This window comes from Oncorhynchus nerka, unplaced genomic scaffold (genome assembly GCF_034236695.1).
Source record: "Oncorhynchus nerka isolate Pitt River unplaced genomic scaffold, Oner_Uvic_2.0 unplaced_scaffold_19___fragment_2___debris, whole genome shotgun sequence".
Classification (NCBI taxonomy): Eukaryota; Metazoa; Chordata; class Actinopteri; order Salmoniformes; family Salmonidae; genus Oncorhynchus; species Oncorhynchus nerka.
Window position 1 is genome coordinate 227,364 of NW_027040325.1, and position 18,424 is coordinate 245,787.

Genomic DNA, 18,424 nt, shown 5'->3' on the forward strand with positions numbered 1-18,424 from the left:
TTGAGTTAATGTTGAGTGTGTGAGAAGGGGTAGCTAGTTCATTAGGGGCATTTAACTAGTTGTGCGTTCTGAGTAACAAGGTGCCACGATAGATGTCACTTGGCTTTTGATACTTTCCCATGTAACTGCTGTCATAAACATGAGCATACTTGGCAAGAGGGATGTGCTTACATTAGCTCTGCTCTAATGTGGGCAGCCACAGGAACAAACTTCAAAGAATCTAGTGGTGCCGGATGATGCTATCTCATAGACATATTAGCCACCTAATTCATGCAATAAATATGACTAGGCATGTAGACATTTTAATATGTATCAAAAACACAACATTGTCATATACAAGTAATGTCACCCATTTCAAGGGTTATTATAAACTGGGTGGTTCGAGCGCTGAATGCTGATTGGCTGAAAGCTGCAGTATATTAGACTGTATACCACGGGTGGAAAGCAGGTAGCCTAGCACTTAAAAGCATTGGGCCAATAACCAAAATGGTCACAGGTTTGAATCGTGAGCCAACTAGGTGAAAAATCTGTTGATGTGCTCTTGACCAAGGCACTTTAACGCTAATTGCTCCGGTAAGTTGTTCTGGATAAGAGTGTCTGCTAAATGACTCAAATGTGTTTGACAAAACATTTATTTTTACTGTTCTATTTTCGTTGTTAACCAGTTTATAATATCAATATGGCACCTCGGGGGTTTGTGGTATATGGCCAATATGTATTTATTTATTTTACCTTTATTTAACTAGGCAAGTCAGTTAAGAACAAATTCTTATTTACAATGATGGCATAGGAACAGTGGGTTAACTGCCTTGTTCAGGGGCAGAATGACAGATTTGTACCTTGTCAGCTCGGGGATTCGATCTAGCAACCTACCATGGCTAAGGGCTGTATCCAGGCACCTCGCGTTGCGTCGTGCATAAGAACAGCCATTCGTCGTGATATATTGGACATATATCACACCCCTCAGGCCTTATTGCTTAATTATAAACTGGGTATATCAGACCATATACCACGGGTATGACAAAACATGTATTTTTACTGCTCTAATTTAGTTGGTAACCAGTTTATAATATCAATAAGGCACCTTGGGGTTTGTGGTATATAGCCAATATACCACGGCTAAGGGCTGTGTCCAGGCACTCCGCGATGCGTCATGCATAAGAACAGCCCTTGGCCATGGTATATTGGCCATATACCATTCCCCCTTGTGCCTTATTGCTTAATTATAGCATAGTCTCTTTGGAACAAGGTTGGCAGTTCTGGTACAACTTATGGCTTGTAATTCATACATATTGAACTTGTGTTAGGCAATGACAAAATATAGCGTGTGTGTGTCTCGACCTATTTGCCAGCTAGGGCTTGCAGTCGTGTCGTGCAACAGCATGTACGTTTGGCGACCCCCAGCGTGCGGTAAGTGAAAGTTTTGCTCAGTTTCTTCACATAGCTGGAAACCCGATTCTTCGTACGACTGATGCCCACATTAAAAATATTGAATGCACAATCTAAAAACCATTGTGACAGTAAAGACACCATAGAAATATATAAATAATATTTATGTATTGTGTGAGCCCTACAATTGATAAAGTAATATTAAATTCCAGCAAACGCTCATAACTCTTGCCATGGCGCCATTTATAGAGAGCATTTGTCGATAGGGGCGTATATGAAATATGAAACAATAATATACTATAAATTGAAAAACACCAACAGACATGTTCCACTTACCATAAAACGTATAAAATCAAATGATATCAGGTAGAGACTAAATTATTCTTACCTGCGTGCAATACACCGTTTTATCCACATTTTCTCGACAACAATTTCGAGTCAGTTCTTCAGGTATTCTCCCATTTAGATGGCTTCCACAAAAGTCGATAGTGGCTAATACGCTCAAGTGACGAACCTTACTCCAAATGTCATTAATGCAAACATTCTAAGGCTATATCCTTCAACATTGCGCATATACAATTACTCCATATATGATGTCAAGCCTGATATTACACCACCAAAGGAGAGAATATGCAAATATCTTGGACGTTGCTTGCTTATTCTAACTTGGCAATTATCTTCCCATTAATTTGATAAGGACGCACGGAGTCCGTGGACAGGTGGTCCACTGTGCTTTTACCAAAAGGTGTCCTCTGACCACTTGTGTCGGTCAAACTTTGTCTTTATATAAATCATCGAATTTACTCCACTAGACAGTCAAAAAGCTATGAAAAAGAACACCAGAGAGGCAAGGTGATTCGTTGGCATCCTCAGTGGATTCGGCGCTGAAAATGACCACGCACTTTTCTACATTATTGAGAAGCAGAGCATAGCAAAACATCAGGAAATATACCCAGCTTGGACGGTTATAACAGTCAATCCCGAAAATATGCGCCGAAGAATTTCGAAATGCTGATAGGTCACCGTTGGCCAAAATTCCACATTTCGCACATCTTTGAATAAATGAATGTAAGTACTAGGTTAAAATGTTTTAAAAAAGAAACAGGAGACTAGGTGAGAGAACGGATTATTTTGGAAGAGAGTCTGTGAGCGCGTCAGCGCGAGATGTTGCGTGTGGTAGGGAAAAATAAGCACTTGTCATTTGAAGAGAGAGAGTGCAATATTATCACACCGTGCTATATCTCCGTGCCTTTCCGTTCCTCTCGCAGACTGAATAACAACCTGCCAGTCCTACTTCGGCTGACACCCATCTGACGTCATTTTAAAGTAAAATATGTGATATTGGAGACCACACTGCAAACTCAAACCGTCACTGGTCTTGCCCTCGGCCATCTGCACACCTGTATTACAAGATGTTGGAGGTAGGCAACCTCCCATCACATTAGACTCAACATACTGATATGACCACAGCAAGATAAGTGAAAACATTACATATGACAAGCTCAGCTCTTGCGTGATACAGAGAGAGCACGTGGTGGTCTTCTTTTGCACCTCAGGGTCAATGTGTCAAACAGGTGCAGTCAGCTGTTGAAATCACCTGTTATAGCCTATATGATTTACACAGCAAACATTGCATTACCAATTTGTTGTGTTTGAAGGTGAGCTATTAGGAATGTGAGAGTGCATGAGAGGTTGATTTCGCTCTCTCAGTGGACTAACATTGACAGATAAAGAAACCTCTACACTCAAAACATTTATTTTGGTTGCCCTTAAGTTTTGCTCTATCATATTTCATTAACATTACCACAATCCATTCATGTTTTATGGCGGAATGTAATTGTCTCTTGTAGAACTGATTTAACTCGGTGGAACTTGATGTGCACCAGATCAATTAATGTAGAATGAACTGACCAAATTTTGTTTGGACAAAGATTTTCTATTGTTGTGGGACAGAGGTCATTAGACTAATACCCAGCATACTTTGCAACTGTGCATTTGGACATTTACATTTACATTTTGGTCATTACATTTTGGCAGGTTAAGCAGTGAAATTAAGGTAGATAAACAACCACAAGTAAAGATGTAAAAGTTTATGTAACTGTTACTGAGAATGTGTTGTTGTTAAATTGGTCTGTTGGTTAGCTGGCAAACGCAACTGTCTCTCCAGCAGATGGAGGTTGTCATTTCTCTCTCTCTCTCTCTCTCTCTCTCTCTCTCTCTCTCTCTCTGTCTCTCTGTCTCTCTCTCTCTCTCTCTCTCTCTCTCTCTCTCTCTCTCTCTGTGTGTCTCTCTGTCTCTGTCTTTCACCACTCTAAAAAGGCTGGGTTAAAACCAACCCAACTTGCATTATATCACTAACCCAGCGCTGGATTACTATAGCACAGTACACACATTTAGTTATTTTGACCAATCACCGCTGGGTTATGTGACTATCTCAATGGGGCTTATTTTGGATTGTTCTACTTTCTTTCTCACTCTCACACATATTACACACTGTGTGCTTGCATCCTTGTGTCTGTGTGTGTGTGTGTGTGTGTGTGTGTGTGTGTGTGTGTGTGTGTGTGTGTGTGTGTGTGTGTGTGTGTGTGTGTGTGTGTGTGTGGTGCGTGCGTGCGTGCGTGCGTGCGTGTGTGTGTGTGAATCTGTCTGAGTGTATGTGTGTGAGAAAGAGAGAGTGTGTGACAGGGAGACAGAGAGAGAAAGACAGCGTTGATGAGGAGAGTGCTGTTGTTTTACCTCAGAGATAGTCACTGGTTGCTGTGCATCAGTCAGACTGTGGGTGTTATGGTTCACATGGAGGAATCATAAGCCCAAATGCTACTGGTGAAACAGCTGTTGTATAAGTCATTAACGCCCCGCAATGAGGACTAGAATTAAAGAGAGAGGGATTTGGGCTGTGCAGCGTGTCTGCATTGCTCTTCAGTGCCTCACATCGGCATTTCTGTGTTTCTTTTGTGTAAAGTAAAAATACTCGCAGTATTAAACAAAAACAAAAAATAAGAAATGTTTTATTGTCACATACACAAGATAGGTGCAGTGAAATGTGTTGTTTTACAGGGTCAGCAATCGTAGTACGGTACCCCTGGAGCAAATTAGAGTTAAGTGCCTTGCTCTAGGCCACCTAGAGCTTTCCCAAACAGTAGGCTGCCTTAGACTAGTGTGGATTAGAGTGGATTCCCCTGTACTGCATGCTGCGATGGAAAACAAAAACTCTGAATAAATTCCTTTACTCACAAAGAACATTCCTTTCTATCTCTATGAGCTTCTCAATTTCTACAAAACAAAGTGCTAATTATGAAGAAATCTACACATGAAGAAATCTAGGAGGAGTTATTCAGAGAACTTTATTCACAGTGTCACAATGATGGCCTTTTTGGTGTATCTACTAATTATATGTTTTTTTAAATTTTCCTTTATATGGGAAGTCGTCCTGAATAATGTCCACTTATTGATTGGTATTTTATGCCAAGGCTTTCTCATATGAAGGGAGGACAGAGAGAGCAGCAACTCTACCCTGCTATGATGAATGGTTTGTATTGAACTTGTTTATACTATACTATGGGGAAATCCTTGCGAAATCCACTCTGCACAAAATCAAACAATGACATCAGGGATCTTGTATCGGAATATTGTTGTGAATGTTGGATGCAATGCATCTCCATTCACTCAAAATTTGGCAAGTTTGTGCACATATCAAATCAAATCAAATTTATTTATATAGCCCTTCGTACATCAGCTGATATCTCAAAGTGCTGTACAGAATCCCAGCCTAAAACCCCAAACAGCAAGCAATGCAGGTGTAGAAGCACGGTGGCTAGGAAAAACTCCCTAGAAAGGCCAAAACCTAGGAAGAAACCTAGAGAGGAACCAGGCTATGTGGGGTGGCCAGTCCTCTTCTGGCTGTGCCGGGTGGAGATTATAACAGAACATGGCCAAGATGTTCAAATGTTCATAAATGACCAGCATGGTCGAATAATAATAAGGCAGAACAGTTGAAACTGGAGCAGCAGCATGGCCAGGTGGACTGGGGACAGCAAGGAGTCATCATGTCAGGTAGTCCTGGGGCATGGCATATCAACAGACAATGTTAAGCTAAGATTGTGGGTTCATTATTTGAAAGGTGTGCTGTAGTATTACCCTTTTCATGTCAGGTTAGTGCTGTCTTGAGGTAGTCATAACTGCATGTTACTTCAAATAATTGATATAATTGTGTGTACACGCACGCATGCACACACACACACACACACACACACACACACACACACACACACACACACACACACACACACGAGATAGCAAACTTGTCAGAACACACTGGACCTGCTAAATGTTAAATGTCATATATTGTCAATTCAGAGACACACACACTTTCTTCAATAGTGTTTATTGATAGTCTTGCATTCCCCTAAAAATGTATAATACTGAATGGCAGTATCATCACATATATCAAGTATTATCCTCACAAAAACGTTGTTCAGCAGCTGGACTTCTGATGATTCAATAGAAAATGTAAATGCATTAGTAGGCTAAGCTTCATGAATCATGGCATCAGTGGGAATCAATGCCTAGTGTGGGAAGACAACTCCTACTCTTTCCAAAAACACAACCGGAATTGGGATCACTTCTCAGGAGCAAGCACCAACTCAGAAAAAAATACCACAGAATAAGCCCTTAAAACAGAAAGGTGATGCTATAACATCCATTGTGTGTGTTGTTAAAACGAAGACGTCTTGTTTAAGTGGCATTTTACTGTTATTATAGCTAGTAGGTGTTAACACCTATCTACCGTGTTAAAATCACTTACCGTTTGCACAAAGTCAGCAGAACTGCAGTGTGTTTGAGATATGAGGGAACCAACCATTTTTGAAAACTTTACTTCAAAAGATGTGTTCCCTTACAATACTAGAGCACCATTCTGTAAATTTGAGACTTATAACATAGCATGCTGGCCCTCGGTCAAAGCAAATACATGTTTGTTCTAGCTATTGTCTGAGATTGTCATGCAAATACACACACATAAGAGTACGTACTAACACATTTCTAAATATTTTCTGCACTCTGCGCTTAATATGTTTTAAGGCCAAGCGTAAACGTTCTGTTATTAAAACATTTTAAAGAATGTCTGCTAATAGTGCCTTGGGCCCCCTCAAGGTCATACCACTTATGTATATGGGAATGTCTCACCATAGACTCTAAGGGAGGTCTTGTAGTCTAATGATCAGAGATCCACCAGTTTATGATGTCATCCTGTGAGTGCCTACCTGGGAGGAGAGTGAGCGTGGGAGCACAGAAAAAGGCATTGCTATGGAAACAAGGAAACAAGGGTAACGGTCAAGGAAAAAGGAATACATAGGCCACAGCTTAAAGAGAAACTGTGCCGAGGAAGAAATCGTACCAAATAGGTTTGTCGATGGGAACTGAACAAAGTACATGAATGGCATGAACTATTTCACTTGGTCGTACATGGAGACAGATACAGCAGAACAACAAGCTGGCATCCATGCCTGATGAAGCCCTAAGGGTAGAAACGTTGTAACAATAAAATCACCCTGAAGCATGAAGAGTAGTGTACGGCATTTTCCTTGTTATTTTTCATGAGTTCACCTACAACTCCAGCAACTGCAAAATAAAAAAAATAAGGAAATCATTTATGGGTTTCACATGACTGGGTTGGACATACAACCAAATTCTCCAAATGACATTGGGGCAGCTTATAGTAGAGAAATGAACATTCCTGCCAATTGCAGGCTCCCTCAAAACTTTATATATCTGTGACATTGTGTTGTGTGCACATTTTAGAGTCTCCAGCACAAGGTGCACCTGTGTAATGATCATGCTGTTTAATCAGCTTCTTGATATGCCACACCTGTCAGGTTGAAAAATACTCCCTAACAGGGATGTAAACATTGAGAAAAATAAGCTTTTTGTGCATATGAATCATTTCTGCTATTTTTTATTTAAGTTCATGAAACATGGGACCAACACTTTACATGTTGTGTTTACATTTTTGCTTTACATCTAATTGTATTATATACACTATAAACTCTGGAACCTATATGATCCTGTGTTCAGAGTCAACTAGTCTCTTTCACCATGATTCCCTTTGGTCTTCTCAACATCAACAGTGATTTGAAAAGATGGCAGTGTACAGTAGGAGCACCGTTTTGCGAGTTCCAACCCAACTTGCTATTTTGTGATTATTTTGGCGTTTATTTTTCATTACTTAGAACCACTATCATTTCTTAGAAACTACAATAACTTTTCAACATCAGATTGGCAGTTACTTACCTCAATTCCGGCTTTAATGTTGATTCATCTATCTGCCTTTGGCTTTTTCTATAATTCTGACCAGGGTATCCAAGAGGAAATGCCGGCATTACAGAGGCAAGACCGGGGGAGTCCTGGTGAGATTAAGGCGAACGGAAAACCCGGCCACCTTTTCCCTCCATTCCAGTCACCAGTCACTTGATAACAAGATGGATGACCTCCGATTACGGATTTGCTACCAATGGTACTGTTGTAACTGCAATATTCTCTGCTTTTCTGAAACATGGCTTTCAGACAAGATACCCCCCATGGCTATCTCATTCGATGGATTCTCCATTCACCGAACAGACAAGCCAGTGGGTCAGGCAAATCGAGAGGGGGAGGGGTTTGCCTCTCGATTTTCCTGACTCTAATGGCCTGTCCGTTTGGTGAACAACAAATGGTCTGCTGACTCAAGCGCAGTGGAAGTCTCTATCCATTGTTTACCCGTCTTGGAATACCGGATGGTCAAATGTCAACCTTTCTACCTCCCGAGGGAGTTTTCAGCTGTTATCGTGACTGTTGTATACATTCCACCTCAGGACAAGAAAAATAATAAGCTGCACTAAACTAACTGTACCAGGCTATAAATAATCAGGAAAATGTGCCGTTTCTGCTTTTCTTGTTGCTGGCGATTTTAATTAATTTAGACATGTGATGACCAACTTCCATCAACACGATAGGGGCGTAAAAGTCCTAGAGCACTGTTAGTCTACCCAGAAGCAAGCATACAAGGCACTCCCTCATCCCCCATTCGGCAAATCAGATCATGCCTCCGTACTCCTGCTTTCTGTTTACAAGCAGAAGCTCAAATAGTAAGTACCTTTGACTTCCATTGAGAAATGGTAATCTGAATCAGAGATTATGCTACAGAACTGCTTCGCTAACGCTGATTGGAATATGTTCTGAGATTCCAATGATAACATCAACTAGCTAATCACCTCAGTCACTTGCTTCATTAGGAAATGTATCGGCGATGTTGTCCCCACAGTGAAGGTTTGCTTCCTCCCCAATCAAAAGTCCTGGATTAACACCGAGCTAAAGGACATGGCTGCTGCACACAGTGCTATTGCAAACAACCCTGAAGACAGGAACAAGTACAAGAAGTCCTGCTACTATCTCTGCAGAGTCATCAAATGAGCAAAAGGACAATATAATAATAAGGTGGAGTCATAGTACACAGGCTCCCACGCCTGCCGCATTTGGCAGGGGCTACAGTCCATTACTGATTACGAAGGAAGACTCAGCCGTGATCTGCCCAACAATCTCTACCAGACTAACTCAATGCATTTTATGCACGCTTAGACAATAACAACACCGTGCCATGCGTGATAGGCCCCCACTAACCCAGAGGACTGGGTGATCTCGCTCTCTGAGGCCAACGTGAGTAAGGCCAGATGGTATTCCAGGGCGTGTTCTCAAAGCTTGCGCAGAACAGCTGGCAGGCATATTCACTGTCATTTCCAACCTCTCGTGTAACCAGTCTGTAATCCTTACATCTCAAGAAGACCACCATCATTCCTGTCACCATCATTCCTGTTCCCAAGTTTCCAAATGACTTAAGACTTAAAATGGTCCCCACACGCGCTCCTCATGAGATTGAAAAGGTTTGACATGGGCCCTCAAATCCTCAAAGGTTATAGAGTTGCGCCATTGAGAGCATCTTGACAGGCTGCACCACTGCTTGGTATGGCAACAGCACCGTCCTCGATAGCATGGCTCTACAGAGGGTGATGCAGACAGCCCAGTACATCACTGGGGCTGAGCTACCTGTCATCTAGGACATCGATATCAGGCGGTGTGAAAGGAAGGTCCGGAAAATTGTTAAAGACTCCAGCCACCCAAGTCATAGACTGTTCTCTCTGCTTCCGCACAGCAAGCGGTACAGGTGCATCAAGTCTGACACCAACAGGCTCCTGAAAAAGTGTTGGTTCAATGTTTCATGAGCTGAGATAAGATCCCAGAAATTGTCAACACATACAAAAAGCTTATTTCTCACATTTTTGGCACAAATCTTTGGCACAAGCATTCTCCTTTGCCAAGATAATCTATCCACCTGACAGGTGTGGCCTATCAAGAAGCTGATTAAACAGCATGATCATTACACAGGTGCACTTTGTGCTGGGGACAATAAAAGGCCACTCTAAAATGTGCAGTTTTGTCAAACAACACAATACCACAGATGTTCAAGTTTTGAGGGAGCTGGCTGCAGGAAGGTCCACCCTAGGTGTTGCCACAGAATTGAATGTTCATTTGTCCACCTTAAGCCACCTCCAACATTGTTTTAGAGAATTTAGCAGCACGTCCAACCGGCCTCACAACCGCAAACCATGTGTAACCTCGCCAGCCCTGAACCTCCACATCCGGCTTCTTCACCTGTGTGATCATCTGAGAACAGCCTCTAGGACAGCTGATGAAACTCTGGGTTTGCACACCAAAATAATTTCTGCACAAACTGTCAGAAACCGTCACAGGGAAGCTCATCTGCGTGCTCATCGCCCTCACAAGGGTCTTGACCGGAATGCAGTTCGGCATCGTAACCAACTTCAGTTGGCTAATGCTCACCTTAGATGGCCTCTGGCACGCTTGAGAAGTGTGCTCTTCACGGATGAATCCCGGTTTTAACTGTACCTGGCAGATGACAGACAGCGTGTATGGTGTCCTGTGGGCAAGTGGTTTGCTGATGTTGTGAAAAGAGTGCCCCATAGTGGCAGTGGGGTTATGGTATAAGCAGGCATGCGCTATGGACAACAAACACAATTGCATTTTGTCGATGGCAATTGAATGCCAGAGATACCGTGACGAGATCCTGAGGCCCATTGTCGTGCCATTCATCCACTGCCATCACCTCATGTTTCAGCATAATAATGCACTGCCCCATGTCTCAAGGCTCTGTACACAATTCCTGGATGCTGAAAATGTCCTAGTTCTTCCATTGCCTGCATACTCAGCAGGCATGTCACCCATTCAACATGTTTAGGATGCTCTGGATTGACATGTACTACAGCGTGTTCCAGTTCCTGCTAATATCCAGCAACTTTGCACAGCCATTGAAGAGGAGTGGGACAACATTTCACAGACCACAATCAACCAACAGCCTGATCAACTGCGAAGGAGATGTGTCAAGCTTCACACCAGATACTCTACAGGTTTTCAGATCCACGCCCTTACCATTTTTCAAGGTATCTGTGACCAAAAGATGCAAATCTGTATGCCCAGTCATGTGAAATCCATAGAATAGGGCCTAATGAATATATTTCAGTTAACTTATTCCCTTATGTGAACTGTAACTCAGTAAAATCTTTGTCACATACATGTAACATGCACACACATTTATACTGACTCTACAAAGACACACACACACTGCTGCTACTCTGTTCATCATATATCCTGATGTCTAGTCACCTTACCCCTATACGTATATACTTCTATTGGAACTGACCCTGTATATAGCTTACTTACTTTCTTTCTTATTTTTCTTTCTTGTGTTTTTGTTCTAACTTATATTATTTGTAGTACTATATTGATATTGACTTCTGCATTGTTGGGTTTAGAAAGGCATTTGCAAGAAAGGCATTTTACTGTACTTGTGCATGTGACATTAACCTTTTACTTCAGTGGGCTAAATCAGGGTCACACGGAGTGTTTCTCGGTAATCATAAACAAATCTTCTTTGAAACCAAAGTACACACCTCACACACATGGTTATGGGCTTAAAAAAAGAAGACACCTGTACTATGCCATATATTGAGTTGAAATGTATTTCATTTTGAGTTGGTATCCCAATATTACACTGTATATATCACAGAAGACTGAAATATATCAAAACTGTTTGACATTGAAACACCAGATTTTCTGCTAGTTATGAAAAATATTAATAACATTTCACCCATGAGGCCACTTGTCATTTGACTGCAGGAAAAGGCTACAACTTGAAACTGAATTGAAATTGAAACTGATCTCACCCCAAAACTCATCCACAGGGTGAGTGGTTGTCAATCAAGCCAGAAGCTCCTCCCCTTTCCCCAAATTCAATTTAGGTAGGAATTGTGATTGCGTTATAATGTAACTCAGCTCCTCCCCGACATACATCAACTGGGCTAGTGCTAGTAGGCCTAGCTGATGTATGTTTATTTCCATCCTGTTCTAGCAGAACGATGCCTGTCTGCCTGCCTGTCAGTTGGGAAATGTGCTTCTCTCATTGGTAAATTGGAGCAATGAAATGGCAGAATAACCATAATTCCACAACTCCAAGCCGAGGAACAAAATATAGCTTGAGTGCAGTGGGACCATCAAGCTAGCGTGGCCAATATCGCACATGGTTGGCTATGGGATTAAGTACCATGAGATATCTACAGAGAATGAGTGGACAGGACAACGTCCAGCCAAAGATAACTGCAGAAGTTAGCAGCACATATAATCATTTGTTCTAGGTTACTGTGGTGAAAGTGGTAGTCACTATAAGAAAATATATGATTATATTTCTATAAAGATATTTAAATAGGTTGTCTGCTGTATGTAAGACATTCATCAAATGAAGACTTGAATAGGGATAGTTCACCCCAATTACAAAATGACACATTGGTTTCCTTACCCTGTAAGCAGTTAATGTACAAGGTATGACAGCAATCCATGCTTTGGTTTTATTTCTCTGACACTGTTTCCAAACGTTTTAACATTTGTGGCACAAATCCCAGTAAATTCATGGTACTGATATTAGCATTTTTCACACATTATGCCCAAATCATCCAAAAGTATCAAATTCAAATTGATTTTAAAGCTCAACAAAGTCACTTATAGATTATTTGAACATGATGTGTGAAAAATGCTAATATCGGTACCATGACTTCAATGGGATTTGATTACTGTTTCGCGCCCTCTTTAGCCAAATATGCAGCCCCCTCCATTCCCCCCCTACCCCCCTACCCACATGTGCTAAAACGTTAGCATTTGGAGACAGTGCCAGTGAAATTAACCCAAGCATTGATTGCTGTCATACTTTGTCCATAGACTGCTTACAGGGTAAGAAAACGAATATGTCATATTGTAATTTGGGTGAACTATCCATTTAACATGGAGTTAAGGTAATAACCATATCAATTGAAGAGATTGTGGCTAAAATGTTGTACTTCTATTGTTTCATTTGGGAAATGTTGTAGCGATGCTGCTGTGAGTGACGAGAGCTGTAGCCCCTGTTGTACATTGGATTAAACTCTAATCTTGTTTTAGCCTGTGAAGAATCTGATTGAGTTTATGACCCTCGTTTGACAGTGGCATCCCCTTATTGGGGGTAGGGGAGGAGAGGAATGGAGGGGGCTGCATATTTGGCTAAAGAGGGCCCGAAAGAGTAATCAAATGCAGAGTAACACCAACCTCAAATGCACTTTACAATCCTCATCATGTCAATATTACAAATGTACCAAAGAGATGGAAAGTATGCATTATGGTAGCTGTGGTGGAAATTATTCAGTACATTTGTAAAATATTTTTAAAGCAGATCAAAGTTTTTTTAAACTATTAATACCTCATAATACACCCTCAGCATAAGCAGCCTTATTGGACATGCCATCCTTCAACTATAACAGATGAATGAGAAGTATGGCCTGAGATACAAAGCAAAGATGATTACGAGCATTCCTTCAAGGGCCTAGTTCTTTTTGAATGTCAACCTTGTGAAGATTGTGAAGAGAAAAGAAAAGTTAATAGCTAGGGTCTTAAATCTGCTCGTTGACATTTTTTATTGCTCGGTGCCAGAGTGATTTAAGCCATCCCAGTGACATAGCCCATGGGGTAATACCCTACTTTTGCACTAATTCAGTTTCACTGACAAACATCAAGCACTGGGATCTCCCCTCCCACCAATTGACTAGTAATGGCCAGCAGAAAGAGAACATAGCTGGCTGAGAGAACAGCTATGGTCCAAATTGTTATTAATCAGAAATTACACTGGAATGTCGACGCTAGAATGTCGCACATGTAGGTCCAAAAGAGTGGTCAACTTTATGTGTGTACATCTGAAAATGGAGCACGACATCCCGATGCAGTGCTGCAACCGTAGGCGTATTTCCTTGTCAAAATGACTTTTTTTCATAGCTGCAGGGTCTAACTATCTGTAGGCGTCGAGGCATGCACTCTAATCTCTATCAATTGAGACCACACACTGTTTTGTGGTGGTCGTTCAACAATGCAGGACATCATGAAGACTTTGTTTTCCCTGGTTCTTTAGAGATATTTGATAAATATGGAAGTTTGTTTGTCATGTGCATCTCTAGGTGTGAATGAAATTAAATGAAATCAAACTGTATTTGTCACAAGCACTAAATACAACAGGTGTAGGCCTTATGGTGAAATTATTACTTACAAGCCAACAATGCAGTTATAAGAAAAACAAGTCTCAAATTATTTACTAAAATAAACTTAAGTTAAAAATATATATATAATTATATATAAATAAAAAATAATTAAAGAGCAACAATAAAATAACAGTAGCGAGGCTATATACAAGGGGTACCGGTAAAGAGTCAATGTGCGGGGGTACAGATTAGTCGAGGTAATTGAGGTAATATGTACATGTAGGTGGAGGTAAAGTGATGATGCGTAGATAATAAACAAATATTAGCAGCAGCATAAAAAATCAATGCAAATTGTCTGTGTAGCCATTTGATTAGCTGTTCCGGAGTCTTATGACTTGGGGGTATAAACTGTTAAGAATCACTTTCGACCTAGACTTGGTGCTCCGGTACCGCTTGCCGTGCGATAGCAGAGCGAACTGTCTATGACCTGGGTGGCTGGAGTCTTTGGCAATTTGTATGGCCTTCCTCTGACACCACCTGGTATAGAGGTCCTGGATGGCAGGAAGCTTGGCTCCAGTGATGTACTGGGACGTACGTACTACCCTCTGTAGTGCCTTGTGGTCGGAGGCCGAGCAGTTGCCAGACCAAGCAGTGATGCAACCAGTCAGAATGCTCTCGATGGTGCAGCTGTATAACCTTTTGAGGATCTGAGGACCCATGCCAAATCTTTTCAGTCTCCAGAGGGGGAATAGGCATTGTCGTGCCCTCTTCACGACTTCCTTGGTGTGTTTGAACCATGATAGTTTGTTGGTGTTGTGGACACCAAGGAACTTGAAGCTCTCAACCTGCTCCACTACAGCCCCGTCAATGAGAATGGGGGTCGTGCCCCTCCTTTTCCTGTAGTCCACGATCATTTCCTTTGTCTTGATCACATTGAGGGAGAGGTTGTTATCCTGGTACCACACTGCCAGGTCTCTGACCTCCTCCCTATAGGTAGTCTCGTCAGGAAGTCCAGGATCCAATTGCAGAGGGAGGTGTTTAGTCCCAGGGTCTTTGGCTTAGTGATGAGCTTTGAGGGCACTATGGTGTTGAACACTGAGCTGTAGTCAATAAATAGCATTCTCACGTAGGTGTTCCTTTTGTCCAGGTGAGAAAGGGCAGTGTGAAGTGCAATAGAGATTGTGTCATCTGTGGATCTGTATGGGCAGAATGCAAATTGGAGTGGGTCTACGATTTCTAGGATAATGTGAGCCATGATTAGCCTTTCAAAGCACTTCATCGCTATAGACATCAGTGCTACAAGCAATTTAGGTGGGTTACCTTGGTGTTCTTGGGCACAGGGACCATGGTGGTCTGCTTGACACATTATCGGTCAGGGACAGGTTGAAAATGTCAGGGAAGACACTTGCCAGTTGGTCAGCGCAAGCTTGCAGTACACTTCCTGGTAATCCTTCTGGCCCTGTGGCCTTGTGAATGTTGATCTGTTTAAAGGTCTTACTCACATTGGATACGGAGAGCGTGATCACACAGTCGTCCGAAACAGCTGGTGCTCTCATACATGCTTCAGTGTTGTTTGCCTCGAAGCGAGCATAGAAGTCATTTAGCTTGTCTGGTAGGCTCGTGTCAATGGGCAGCTCTTTGTAGTCCGTAATAGTTCGCAAGCCCTGCCACATCCGACAAGCGTCGGATTCAATCTTAGTCCTGTATTGATGCTCGCCTGTTTGATGGTTCGTTGGAGTGCATCGAGGGATTTCTTATAAGCATCCGGGTTGGAGTCCAATCCTTGAAAGCGTCAGCTCTACCCTATAGCTCAGTGCAGATGTTGCCTGTATCCATGGCTTTTGGTTGGGATATGTACGTACTGTGGGACGACGTCATTGATGCACTTATTGATGAAGCCAGTGACTGATGAGGTGTACTCCTCAATGCCATCGGAAGAATCACGGAACATATTCTGGTTTGTGCTAGCAAAACAGTCCTGTAGCTTAGCATCTTTATCATCTGCCCACTTCCGTATTGAGCAAGTCACTGGTTCTTCCTGCTTTAGTTTTTGCTTGTAAGCTGGAATCAGGTGGATAGAGTTATGGTCAGATTTGCAAAAATTGAGGGCGAGGGAGAGTTTGTACTCATCTCTGTGTTTGGAGTAAAGGTGGTCTAGAGTTTTTTTCCTCTGGTTGCACATGTAACATACTGGTAGAAATGAGGTAAAACAGATTTATGTTTCCCTGCATTAAAGTCCCCGGCGACTAGGAGCGCCGCCTCTGGATGAGTATTTTCTTGTTTGCTTATGGCCTTATACAGCTGGTTGAGTGTGGTATTAGTGCCAGCATCGGTTTGTGGTGGTAAATAGACAGTGTCGTGTCTTTACTATCATTAAATGAAGACTTTTAGTTTTTATCAAAGATTCTCTGTAATTAGTATTACGCGATCAAATTGATTAATCATGTAACTGTAATTAACTAGGAAGTCGGAGCACCAAGGAAATTATTCAGATTACAAGGTTATCATTTCCTAATATAACCTTTCAGATATTAGTCCATAGTCTTCTGATTAATGAATTATTTACTTTACCTCACATTAGTCTCAATCCAAACGTTGTAAATTGTTGGTTATCTGCACGAACCCAGTCTTCACTATGAGTCATCCATACATCAATTGTCTTAAATCATTTATTTATTACTAACTAAGTAATTCACAGAAATGCATAAACAAACAGTAAATATGGTTACAAGAAATGATAGGAGAATGTGCCCTAGTGGGCTAAACCGGCATGGCGGCTTGTTAGACAAAAGGGGAAGTGGGGGTCGACTAAGAAGTCACCACAGAGTGATAATTATAACAATTGAAATGTTAATCCTTTGCACATGAACGCTCACTCATTCGGGAACAATTGCAATCAATATATATATATTTACGCTCAGTGTGTCGTCTTGATCGCTGGTGAAAAGTTAGTTTCTTTTGTAGAATTGTCCGTCTCTCTCCCTCTCTCTCTCGGTTGTGGTTAGAGTGGATTGTTCAGAGTGACATTCCTTCATTCGTTATAAAATGGATGTTTCGGCGGTTGTCGTTCTTCGCGTTCAATGATACCGAATTCCTAGCTGCAGACTAGTAATTAATATCAAAGAGTTGGTCTTATTCTGTCGGTATCGATAGTCTAAGAGTATAACCATGTGGTATGGTTAAAAGACTCAGCAATGGTCTACAACCTTTGTACTCCCGTGATTGAGAGAAACATGGTCTGGTGAGAGAGGCAGAGAGAGGGGGGTGGGGCTTTCTATACCCAAGGAGGGCAACGTCATGACAACAGCTATGAAAAATATAGATGAAAACTTTTGGTAAATAGTGTGGTCTACAGCTTATCATGAGATACTCTCCCTCAGGTGAGCAAAACCTTGACACTTCCCTAATATTAGATTTCGGACACCAGCTGTTATTTATAAATAGACACAGAACTCCATCCCTTTTCTTACCGGAGGCAGTTATTATATCTTGCCGATGCATGGAAAACCCATTACAGATTTTAATGTCCCTTTGGTAGGTTAGTCAGAGCTCATCCGTTTTATTATCCAATGATTGCACGTTGGCTAATGGGACTTATGGTAGAGGCAGATTAACCACTCGCCATTGGATCCTTACAAGGCACCCCGACATACGTCCCCAATATCTCCGTCATCATAAGAATGACGGGGATTTGGGCCTTGTCCTGTGTCGGAAGTAAATCCTTTGTGTCCGACACGTTAAAGAAAAAATCTTCATCCAGTACGAGGTGAGTAATTGCTGTTCTGATTTCCAGAAGCTCTTTTCATTCATAAGAGACGGTGGAGGAAACATTATGTACAGAATAAGTTAGAAATAACGCAAAAAAACACACACAATAGCCCAATTGGTTAGGAGCCCGTAAAATGGCAGCCATCTCCTCCGGCGCCATTAGTGAATGAGGCCCATTGCCTGTTGATATTACAGTATTGTGAAAAGGATTCCAGTGTTTCACACAGTAGCGAATATTTGCATAAATACACTGAAATACTTATCTCCTTGTGATTTTGCTGAAAATAGACCACAAACATTTCGAATACTCTTTATCAGACCATTTCGCGAATACCTTAGCTTGCAGCCAAATTCGAGCTAGTAAATAGGCTCCCTTGTTTCCCTTGTTTCCCTTGTTTCCCCTAATACAGCACATTCTCAGGCAGTGTAGTAATTTATAGAGACATTGTTCTAATCACCTTCTAATCGCACCGAAGTCAGTTCCCCTGCTCTCCTGTTCTCCCTCGCTCCGGCATTTAATTTATTCTTGATGCATCGATTTAGGATCAGAATGCAGGCCAGCCTTAATGACGCTCTCTCTATATTATTCATATGATTATTGAGAGCCCTGTAAAGTTCTCTGAGACCTGCTATTCCCCTCTCTGTGATAAATTCACCAAGGGCTTCAG